A 12,763-nucleotide genomic window follows, 5' to 3' on the forward strand; every position below is an offset into this window, starting at 1 on the left:
CTGTAATGCCACACGAACTGTTTTTCCTTCATACGCCGAAGTCTGATGATACATGAATGGTCAATATAACCCGAACTTAAATCCAGTTGTGTGCCCACAGATTCTACATTTATGTAGAACAAATTCTACATTTAAGTAGAATATGTATAGTAGGGGTGTAACATATACAGACGTACCTCGGTTTTGGGGTCACGGTTCGGTATGAGTTCGGTATGTACCTCGGTTTTGGGGTCACGGTTCGGTATGAGTTCGGTACAACAGGAAAAAAGCAACAAAAAGTCCCAAATGCATGGTTCTAGGTTTCTTTTCATTTATTTTGAACAGACAGTAGTGCAAGTTAGCCTGAGGGTCCTTTAGAGCTACCTGAGATAGTTGGTGCAGCCTGTAAACAGTTAACAAAAGAGAGAAAACCAAAACACCCTTGCTACAGTTATAGGGATGAACTGAGGTAGCAGGTATAGCATATAGTGTAGCATATGCCAACAGGCATCTTTATTAACTTAACATCATTATAAAAACAAGGAACTCTAACATATTTCACTGTATTCTAAAGTAAAATATAAATAGCAAAATGCTCTCAGATGACGCTGATGGGAGCTGGGATCATCAGCGTTATCTGACGACGATTTAGCTTCTTATTAATCTCTATAAACTACGGTGGCCCTGAAGTGCAAATCACAACGGCAAATCAGAAAACGCAACGACATTAACCAAACAGGAAAAGGTAGGTACCCTCAGATAACATGGAACGTTGCTGATTGGTCCGTCCTATGAACCGGAAGGTTAATGCCATTGTTTTTTCAGATTTTTCAGATTTCCTTGAATGTCTCAGATCGATCCGACCTCTGTTCAACAAACGAGCATTTTTCGCGTTTTCTTCTCCTCTTGAGTACAGAACTGACAAAGCTTGAATTTTTACTTCTTACAAATCTGCATCATGATGTTGAAATGTCGGCAAAGGTAAGACCCGTTAATAACAAGTAAATCACAAGAGAACGGTTTCTCTTTCTGTAACAGTGCAGCACTCGGAAAAAGGAAGTCTTGACGGGAAGTCGTTTATCGCTTACCGCCAGACACGTTCACCGGTGTCCCCAGAGGCTATATCTTCTCAGACTATAGCCTATGGGATCTGAGATTGCATCCGTCCTAGACTACACCATTACTGTAGGAGACATAACCAACATTATGTTTATCACTCTTAGCACAGTTAAATATATCCCTGTCATATTTTCTCCACAGTTCAGAATTATCAGACCCAGTTAACCCATAAATACTTGATGGTAAGGGCATCTTACTGTTGATAACCCTAACTTCCGTCCAGAATTCGTTGACATTATTCTGCTGAAGTTTTTTGGAGGAAATGAGCAGGCCATGGACTTTGCCCTCATGGCCTGCTCATTTCCTTTCATAAAGCATAAAGTATATTTAAATCTGGCTTTTGCATGTTTCTCGTGTTCAAACTCCTACCCAAACTACCTAGCCCTTCCTGTTAAAACCCAGTTCTTATGAGCATCTTTGGACTCTACATAAAGTTCAGACACATATTCATTCCATCCTGGCCTGACAATATGATTTTTAACCCTTTTCTGGGAGAGTTTACTGCTGTTACTTAAACAATTCACAGTGTTATCATACATCTCACATAGATCAACATTGTGTTTTTGATTTTTGCAGTTGATGTGGCCACACAGAACAGCATCAAGTGGTGTTTTAATATTATGCAAGTTCTTATCAGTCAAAGTCAAGTTAATGACTTGAGACTCGACTTGGTCTTGAGGCACGATGACTCGGATGACTTGCGTGTGTTCATAAGTTTGAATGTTAGCTGTTAAATATAAAATGATCAAATTCAAAGTTTCTGTCTAACTGTATGTACGCAGCGCAAACTGGGAATCGCGATTGGACGACTCAAAAAGCTCTGCGGTATGTGATTACCATGATTGGATGACTGGCTGTCAGTCAAACTCCTTGCTATGGCAACACGCAACATCCAAGCCCCCAAAGAGAAGCCTCATCAGTCGTACTCGTTACTCCACAATACTGTCTCAGATCAGACCATCATCATGGCTGCGTCTGTGCCAAGATACTACAGATACAATTCACTGTCATACTTTTTGAACAGGTTATATAAATTGGACAATAATATTATTATTAGACGAGCTGCTAACACCTTGTGTTTTCTCTTTATAAAGACCGGATACTACAGGTAAGAGTGCTGCATCTTGGGTGGAAAAAAAGTGACTTGACTCGGGACTTGACTTGCCTTTACTAAGGACTTGACTTGACATAACCTGTGACTAGATTGACTTGACTTGCCCAAGAAAAAATGACTGGAGAGTTGCTTGAGACTTGGACCAAAAGACTTGAGACTTACTTGGGACTTGAGCAAAGATGACTTGGTCACAACACTGCTCTTAACATTCAATATCATAGTAACTGGAATGTGATCTGTTGTATGCCATGCTTCACTAGTATAGCTATCTGCTGGCAGAAGCACTTTGCTTGAAAGAACCAAATTATTATCTTCACAGAAGCGGGTTAAGTGTTGTCCAAAAAGGGAGTTGTTATCAGAGATGTCAGCGTTTATATCACCTACAACAAATATAGATGTGCATGCACTCTCTGTAATAAAACAACTTAGAAAAGCAAGCCTGTTAATATATTCATCCTCATTTCCATAACATTCACCTGGTGTAGAAATATTCAAGATAACAAATACATTATTATGTGCATTTTTATTGCTATGCACCAGTCCACATCCAGCCTAATCACTCTAACACGTGGTCATATTTCTTATGCCGAAGAATGCCACCCCTGCCCCGCACTATTCCCATGCTTAAATCAGTTGTTGATTCCCCTGCTCCATAGAAATTAGTATTGACAGAATTAAGTTTATGTAGGTCCTGTTTAGCTAATAATGTCTCTTGTATACATAATATATCGGCATTCTCCAGGAGCTTATCAATAACAATGCGTCGGGCTTTGTCCCCTGCGCTCTGTCCAACAGGCAAGCCGTGCAAGTTATATGACACAACTCTCAAGGCCATGCAATAAAAGAAAAAGATCATATTTACATTGCAGCATTGACCCTGAACTGGGAAACTTGGGTGTTACAGCAGCAAGTTATCAAAGCAAAAAATATACATACACAATAAATATACCCTTATATCAGAAGATAGGAATATGTACATCAATTATCATCATTATACTATGCTAAACTAAATATGTACATCAATTATCATCATTATACTATGCTAAACTAAATATGTACATCAATTATCATCATTATACTATACTAACCTAAATATGTACATCCACACATTATACTAAACTATAATTAAAGTGAACTAAACAGGATGGTAGAGGTGTTAATGTGCAAACAAAGTAATTAACTGTGCTAAAATGAACCATGTGCTAAGTTGTATTGTTAGAACAAGTGCATTTTAAATAAGACAGATGTTGTGGACTGTGCACAGAAATACGGGACAGATCCCGACCCTATTGAGTGAGGGGCAGATCATGAGAAACAGATCTGTGTCCTCGCCGCGCTGCATGATTATAAACTGCTCACTGCTGGATCACATTTAAAAAGACTCTAATAAACTGCAGGTGGGTCACATCTCCAACCCACGCCATCTCTCCCTCCTTCCTCATCAGTTCGGGATCGTCCCGTATTAAAAACTTACTCGAGTCTCCTTACTGAATAAATACAGACACTAAATAAACTACGTCTTCACATGCTGGGGTGACATGAGAAAAAATTAAATAGAGATTTTCAAGAGACACAGCAGAGAAATGTTAAATCAGACCAGAATGAGAGCAGAGTGATACACTTAGCCACGTGATCGTTGCTGTGGATACGGGGAGAGTGGGCAGTGCTTAATGTGGCCCAGGACACATGTGCACACACACTACCAGACGTATGTGGATAAATGCGTCCCAGACCACCTCCGTATGTGGCCTGAGTGATTGGATCTGGATGCGTCCTGGGAGCGTTCACACCTGTAGTTAAGGCTGTCCACTTGTGATCCGGTCACGAAATCCACCAAAATGTGAACAGGACCTTAGATGCTAACTTTTTTTAAATTTTATTTTATTTTTTTACAAAGATTGATGGCTCCTTAAGTGACAAACTGATCTCTTTTTCCATTGAATGCAAAGTTGATGTTTTGACGATTCAAAACACTGTCAGAGATACAGTTTTGGAGGGAAAAAATGACACTGCATCTACCATGACACCAACATGTTCGGAGATTTATTTAGCAAAATTTGCAGTAGCTGTTTACAGTTAAACATTTTGCTGCACTGGGTGTAAAAAAAGTGTCAGTCTTAAGATGCAGTGTTGCAAATATGGTGTCACTTGACCAAAAGTTGTTTAAGGATATAGGTTTAATTATTTTTACCTAATTTGAGAAGATAAAATAATTCTTACCAGCTTAAAGTATCTCAATACTTCTGCTTATTTGGGCCACATTGTAGTGCAAGTTGCAAAGTTGTAGCACATACGACGGGTATGTTGTGAGATTTAAAAGGCAGACACACAAAGCCAGTAAAGAATGTTTGGTAGAGGACTGGACCTTTGTGCAAAGCTTGGTTTATTTTCATGGTGAAGGCGGATTTTCATAAAAGGAAGACAAAAGATTTGACTGACATGTTTGCTCAGTGAGCTTCACCCGGCTGTCTTTCCTCACTGTCAAAAATATATCTTGATTTTTTGCTCCCATCTTAAGAACCACCGCTGTAGACAACAACTCTTCCTGCAAACTGAGTAAAAAATAGCTCCTCTGGTTATAATGTGGTCCAGTACATCATCTTTCACTATAACCTCATTTATAAACAATGAATTTACACATTTCTGACACCAAAACTGAACATTATCATATTTGCAGAGTTAGATGATGTATAAAATGCATTTGTTTGTACATGTGTACACAACAAAGTGCCCTCTGGGTGTGAAATGCTGAGTTGAGTTTGTATACCTGTCACTGTGGATGACTGTTAATCTGATTAGATCGTGACAGAGGCAGACAGTTATTAACTTATGTCTAGCTGTATGCCATTCAAACAGTGAAAGTACGTCATTCTCAATCTATCCCTCTTATAATTCCCTGTTATGAAATGCCCAGAAACAGTCAAACATCATAAATGAGAACTAAAAGGGAAAAAGTGCATAAACGGTGCCAGCGTTTAGTGTTGTTCAACCACAAGCCTCAAGAACAGCTTCTCTGCTCCTCAGTACAGATTCTCCAAGAGTCCGGACCTCCTTTCTTCTCACGTATTCGCTCGTTTGGTGTTTTGATGATGTTAGTGGAGCCTGATATGTTGCTCTAACATTCACTTAAGTTCTGTACTTGAGGGCCATTTTCAGGTATTTTTACTAAACTTGAGTATTTACACTTTATGCTACTTTATACTTGTGCTCTGCTTGTAAGATAAGCCTGCTGCAACATAAAAGTGATAAACTAATGCATTACTAATGGTAGTCATGTAAATAATATGTATTATCTTGCATAATGAGTACTTTTACTTTTTTGAAGCAATATTACATTAGAGGGAGTGATGTACTGAATATCATGCGGCCTCGTGCCTACAACCGAATCACAGCCGTGATGATATTCAGTACATCACGACCTTGAGTGTGATATTGGTTATACAAGTGGCAAATAGCAGTAATAATCAACAGATTATTTTTTGCTCCACCGACTGAACTAGTCTCACAATTTAACTCAAACTGGACTTTTGTTGCTAAGCAACCCAAACATCCTCCTGCACTCTGCGTCGACAGGTGACCACAGATCAGCTGTTTTTTATCATGTACATTTATCTGTTTGTTTTAATTTATCATCAACCAGTGAAATCAGAGTCTGCTGTGTGATTCAGAGGTACCAGCTTGATCAGTGTGAACATACACTGTCTGCTGTAATGTTAATTAACAATATTCAGAACAAATGGCTGAGGCGGCGTGATACACAGAGTGAAAAGTCCCAGTAAAGTTGTTCTCTATTTCACCACTCATGGAATGCCTCTTATCCAATCAGATTACTTGGTCGGAACATGCTGTTGTATAATTAAATTTGTATACTTTGAGATTTTTACTCTAGAAAGATTTGAAATGCAGGACTTTTCCCCCTAAACCACACCTGAAATACATCAAACATTTAACAACTTTAATATTGTTTATGCTGTAGATGTTCCCCACAGCTTATCCTGTGAATAACAGTGTATGTCCAGTGACGGCCTGCAGGGTGCAGCATGTGCTGCATTTTGTGAGGATCCACAGCTCCATGATATTCTCTCCTGGAACAACAAGAAGCTTCACCAAAGGTTTCACCTCATTATCCAGACTGAATGATGTCATGAAAACATGACCGCTGCCTATGCTGCTAATGTCTTCATGATTCAGCCTTTTTTAAATCCCCTGAATAAGCCCCGGCTGATTACAGATGTGTCATGGAAAGATTAGTAGTCATTTCTCGTACTTCCTCATGGTGTTACAGTCATTGTGGTTTATCTCTTATTAAAGACTGCAGATAAGAAGTGGATGTAGCCTAACGCTAGGTTCACACAGCACACCTGAGCAGTGCGTGACGGCTGCCTTACCGACATGCACTGCTCAGGGGGGCAGGGTGGCCTGGGCGTTAGGCTCAGAGAAGTGAGGCCAATGCAAAAGTCTTGTACATATATTCTTTCTTTTTCCAGCAGGGGGCGACTGGTTATATACAGAAGTCAGAGGCTGTGTTTGAAATGCCGTGCTATATACTATATATTGCATACTGCATGTGGCGGTAGTATGTAGTACGGAGGAGCTTTTCAAATTAATTTTGCAGTATGCTACGCCAGGCGGAAGTAAACAATAACCGCTGCTTCTTTAGCTATAGCGCCCCCTTCTGCTGGAATGCTGCTGCTGTCCGTCATTTCAACTGCCGCTGTGACGTTCCAGCGCTTTGCATTGTGGGATACGGTAGGCGAAGTAGACTGGTCCGATTTTCTATGAATCACTACGACATCCGAGCATTTTTGTCGAACTGCACATTTTGCTTTTGTTTCCATACTGCATACTACATTTTGGCCACATCAGTACGTACTGCTAGTATAGTATGGCATTAGAACACAGCAAGAGTGTGTAGAAGTCTATGAGAATATGAGTCTACTTCCCACAAGATTTATTACCTCAGTAAACATTTTCCTAATGAGTTTATGGTCTCAATCTTTAGTTTCAAGTCTTTTTCAAAACATCATGACGTTCATCTAAAAAAAGATGACAAAGCACTAAAGCAGTGACATGGTGATCTAAAGATATCCTGTTGTACTAAGAGTCACTCTGAAAAGTTGGCTGTCCATTTCTGAGAACATTTTGTCTCAAGTTACCATGAGTTATTGCAGCACCTTGCTAAACAAGCTAGGGCTAGGACTAAGCTGGGTATTAGCTGATTAGCTCTCATCCCCCAATGGTCTCTTCTGGCTCCTAAAAACAAGGATGACAAAAGCCAAAATTCAAAGCTTGAGGCTTCCAAACGGTTGCAAACCAGTGGATGATATCATGGCGGCTATGGTGCTCTATATTCAACCTGCTGTCAGAAGATTGAACGGGTAGGGCAGAGCTTCTGCTAGTATATAAACCACATACCCTCAATCACCTGGACATCAGAAGAAAAGTACAAGTCTACAATCAGACTCTTTTTTTTTTCTTTTTTTTTTTACATTAAATCCAAATCAGTTAGTTGTTTATTCCTCTCTAGGTCAGGAATCATGGCCGTACTTTTAACCACAAGGGGTCGTAATCAAGTCTAATTAAAGTCACTTCCTGTTATAAAACAATGTGGTCTGTCCTGACCTGCTGATTCCTGCATGTCTCTCTGAGGTAGGATGACTAAAATAGTACTTCCACTGAAGGTTTATACGTACGCTGCAGGGCTTCCTGTGGAGGAGGAAGCAGACTGAGGAACCTCTCTTACTGTGGATATCAGTTCAACAGCCAAACCAGGAGGTGGATCTATAAACCACGCAGGAAGCTTCATCTTAACCGCCTCTTTATTCACTCGAACTTGATTTTCAAAGTAATATTCGCTTTCGTAATCAAAAACATGCTGCTGTAAAACTATAAGCAGTCCCTCCAGGAAGTTGGGATGTTACGTTCCTGCGAATTCAAGGTTCAAGGTAACTTTACTATCCCAGAGGGGCAATTCACTGTACAGCCAGCAGTGAGCACACAACCAACACAGCAATGCCACACAAAACAACAATATATAATAAGTAGTATAAACATAACACAAGAACCACAGTAAGTACAAATCTATGTTGTTTAACCATTTAAAAAGCCCAAAGAGTGTTTGTGTCTGTTAGTCCTACATTTTGACTTAATGTATCTGCGGCCTGGATCAGCGAGAACCGAACGGGCCTTTCTTAGAGTTCTGACCTTGTGCAGGTGTGTGAGGTCGTTTAGGTTAATACCTGCAATTCTGCTGCACACTTTTACAATACCCTGCAGTTCATCTCATCGTATGGACATACATTTTTTTCACGTAAATATCATCCATAATCATAACCCATCTGTTACATAATTACATCTTTTTTTTAATCATATATATTTCAGCATCGTTGCACTCCTCATATTTGCACTATTGTTTTTCGTAGGCTTGTAGATAATGTACAGTTTAATATTTAATACGTGTACAAAGAGAGCAAAGTTAAACTCCTTGTATGTGTACATACCTGGCCAATAAAGCTGATTCTGATTCTGATTGCTTTTTCTTGACCTTCCAGTTTTGGCCAATTGCCGCAACTTTGACCAATCGTCTTATTTTCCCACGCACGTGATTTACGAGTCATTTATGTCACCAGACTTACTGTCTCTGCTAGAGACTTACTTTGTTTGACTGTGAAGCAGACAGCTGCACCATTCTATCGAAGCTCCGGTGTGATCGTCTCTCTGTCACGACTTGCTTAATATGGCCTCAAACTACAGAGTCTTTAAGGAGACTCTATACAGTGATTCCAGAATAATGACCCCGATACTCGATGTATTGTTGTGATCATTTATCCATGTGTCTGTGCTGTTAGCCACGTCATGATGCCTTGTGTTGAATCAATAGACCAACAAGAGGCTGTGTAACTGATGTGTGTGTCAGCGCTGATTTCAAATAGTCTTTGTACAGTGAGATAGTAGCCCCCCTGTCTCTTGTCAGCTCTTTCACACTGCTGCAGCAGCTGAAACAAAAGGAGTAGAACAGCATAAACTTAATAAATGACATTAAAGTTCCTGTAAAGAGCTTTCCATTTGTGTTGATTTTGGCGCCCCCTGTGGACAAAGTGGTACCTCTAATCTTTTGCTGATCTTGTCGTGTACATTGGTAAGTAGTGGTTTCTGACTCTTTCTTCTCATTCTGCTTTATTTTAACAGTCAGAGATTTCACCCGCTGTTAATCTTTGCCCTGGGCAATGTAAGAAAAAGTTTTGGCAGTGTGTAGTTAGTTGCCTCGTCTGACACCTACCCGGTTGCAGGCATTAAATATAACTATATAGAAATATCAATCTTGTCGCTGATGGTTTCGTTTGCTTTTGTAGGTCATGTAGAGGCATCAGTGTTAACTTCAGTCTGTTTCATAACCAGCTCAAAGCTCCTCACAGGGGCTTTAATACACGAAGATTCTCCTTTGCACGTGCAGTGCGAAATGAGCATTTCATGGCTTTTGACTTTAGTGTCATTCAGTTTTTACACATTTTTTGGCATCTTGACGAAGAAGAAAAGGCCTCAAAACACAGCAACTTGCATTGCAACTTTTTTAAAAAGTTGGTGCAAAATCAGAAATTTTAGGCCGCAAAAATCACAGGAGGGAAATCCTGGAGGTACTGTATAATGCTATAATGAACGATCAGAAGAAACTTTTCTCCTCAAAGGGGCAATTTCCTCCTCTGTTTTAGCTCAATGCTAAGCTAAGTTTTGGCAAAGCGAAAGCTCTGCATCTTCAAGATCGGGAGAAAAAAGGAGCAATTACTAAAATAATCAGCATCTTTCATGCATATGATCAATGACAGTTATGGCCAATCAAAGCATAAATACCAAGAATGTTAGCATGGAGGCGGTGGTTCTGGCACACCGGAGCTAACTGTTGAGCCTCCATGAGGTGTGATGGGACTAACTGGACGAAACACTGGTGAAGGAAGGTGCATACCTGATAACCGTTGATGTGCTGGCTCTCGCTGCCCATCTAACTACACATCTGAGTTGTGGGGGGGCCATTAGGAGCCGTGTGGTGGGTTAGGTAGTATCAGGGTTGTCAATACCTGGAGCTCGTATGAACGGAGCCTGGGTCTAAGGGCACTAAGGGTCATGTGGCAGGTTATAACTCCTAAGTATTGGGATGAGGGCGCAATGGGAGGGGTTTCTTCACTGAGCACTTATCCTTTTTATTTCAACAAGGTTCTTATAATGCAAAAGTCCTGTTGTTTAACCCTGCAGCCCTCTCACTTCACAAAGGTGTTAGCTTGTGCTCAGAGTGATGCAGGAAAACCACAGTGAACAGGAAGAAATGATTAAAGAATACCAGGAAACTCCTCCCACTTTGCACGGATCCACTAAGTGGAAAGTTGAAGTCTTAATATGAAAATGTTAAAATGTCCAGACGATGTTCATCAGAAAAACAAAACAAGTTAAAGGACTTTTCATTCTTTCTGTGGTTGCTAAAATGTCGTATCTGAAGAACCAAACCTCCCACCCATCCATCTGTTACTCCACTCAAACAGACACGCACGATTAAGCACAATGTATTTTCCATATTAAAATGGACATATTGTCTGTTATGGTTATCAAAGCATGTTTTATCAATCAGTGTGGTGTAATCCTGTGATCATTAGGGGGACCTTGGAAAGAACTTGGTGGTTTATGTTTGTGTCATTGATCAGTTTAAAGCTCAGCAGGCCTCTGGAGCAGGAAAAACAACAGTAAATCTGTCTCTTTAGTAATTAAACATCCGGTACATCCATAAAGTTAAAAAAGAAATGCTGGTCACATTGAGAAGAGCGCGTGTTTTGCCAAAAATGAAGGTTCTCTTGATGAAATGATTTCCCCTGTAAAAACAGCATCTTAGTAACTGTAAATAAACCTATATCTGCAGTGTGTTTTGGAAATATTGAGCCTCAATTATGTCGCACGATAAAAGTGTCCTGAGAGCACCCTAAAGCACATAACAGAAGCTGTGCAGATATAAATAACCCTGTGATATTGAGAACCAATTTATAAACATGCAAATCACAGATATAAAATTCAACAGTGGGACGTTTTGTTTCATTATGTGCAGCACTGAGAGAGGGCTAATTTAAAAAAAGACTGTAAAATGTGACATTCTGTGCAGGTGATAGTGGTACGTATAACATCAGCATATCAGCTGGGAAAATATTGTGGCCTTAAATAATTATCAACAGTTAAGAAAACGGGCCTAATACTGATCCTTGTGGGACACCATTGATGTGATAACATTGAAGATAAGAGCAGAGTTATAGCTAATAAAGTTTTGAATAAAACAATTAAAAGCAACAATTTAATATAGTTGCTCTTTTTGCCTGTAGGTGTGAATGTGAGCGATTGCATCAGCCCTGTGATTGACTGATGACCTGTCCAGGTATAACCTTGCTTTTGCCCAATGACAGCTGGTATAGGCTCTAGCCCCCCACAAACCACACCACACCACACCACACCTCCACCACCACCACCACCAAGTGTGTACACAATCAATCACTTACTTGCTGCTGTTGCCTTTAAGTCAAGTTCAGACTAGTTTTCTCCAGGTACGTCATTTTCCTGGAACATTTCTGTGTAAATGTAGAACTCATAAGGATCATATCCTTGGGCTTTTGTCAGTCTGCATATTAAGAGACAGCTGGCTGCAGAGTCATGGCGGCTTGGGGTATGCTTTAGATACATGTATTTATTGTGATATGTTAAGAAGCTACAGTGTGTCCTCTTACATGTGGAAAGGAATGACTCAGTTTAAGAGTCAGTAGGATTCTGAATAAAACATAGAGCAGCTTAGTCTGGGAGCGACAACCCTACTCAAGGATTAAACAGAACAACCTTTTTCCCTGCAGAGACTGGTGCATTCTCCTCCTCCACATTCATGAGCTCATGACACACGAAGTGCCTGATGAAAATCACCCTGTCCACCTTCGAATACGTCTCAGATGAGATTACATTCAAAGATTTTGAACATGTATTTCCCATCACTACATTACAAAAAGCACCTCTGTCTATTTTATTCAGTTTGGAAGATTTTTTTGCCGTCACTCTGCTCAGAAGGCAGACGGTGCAAGCATGAATATGTCATTGAGATCCGAGCAGTGTATTCAAATGAGATGAGGAGGCCTGATATGTCCCACAATACACTGCAACAACATGTTTGTGTTGGGAACTTTGACAGATTTGATTTGACAGGTGTCAGTAAGTTTTACTGTCAGCTCCTCACCTGTCTGTCCCTCTCTTTCTCCAGGTGACTGCAGGTGTTTTATACATGTTTTCATACCTGTTTACTGTTAGCTGTTTCTGGACTCTGCAGCGTCAGTAGCTGAAGTTTCCAAACACAATGTGCTCTCCTGCCGGTTCTAAAATAAATGTGCTCAAGATAAATGTTATGTATAGACTGTGCTGCTACCCCGAGCTGCACCACATTTCCTCCTCTTATGTTGTACGGAGAAACCTGCTCTGCTGATATTGTTGTTTTTTTTAACTGTCAACACAAACAATAGATAAAAAAATATAAATGTTCCTCTC

Source organism: Semicossyphus pulcher, unplaced genomic scaffold (genome assembly GCF_022749685.1).
Source record: "Semicossyphus pulcher isolate SPU_LCO1_2020_fin unplaced genomic scaffold, fSemPul1.0.p SCAF_12, whole genome shotgun sequence".
In the NCBI taxonomy this organism is placed as follows: Eukaryota; Metazoa; Chordata; class Actinopteri; order Labriformes; family Labridae; genus Semicossyphus; species Semicossyphus pulcher.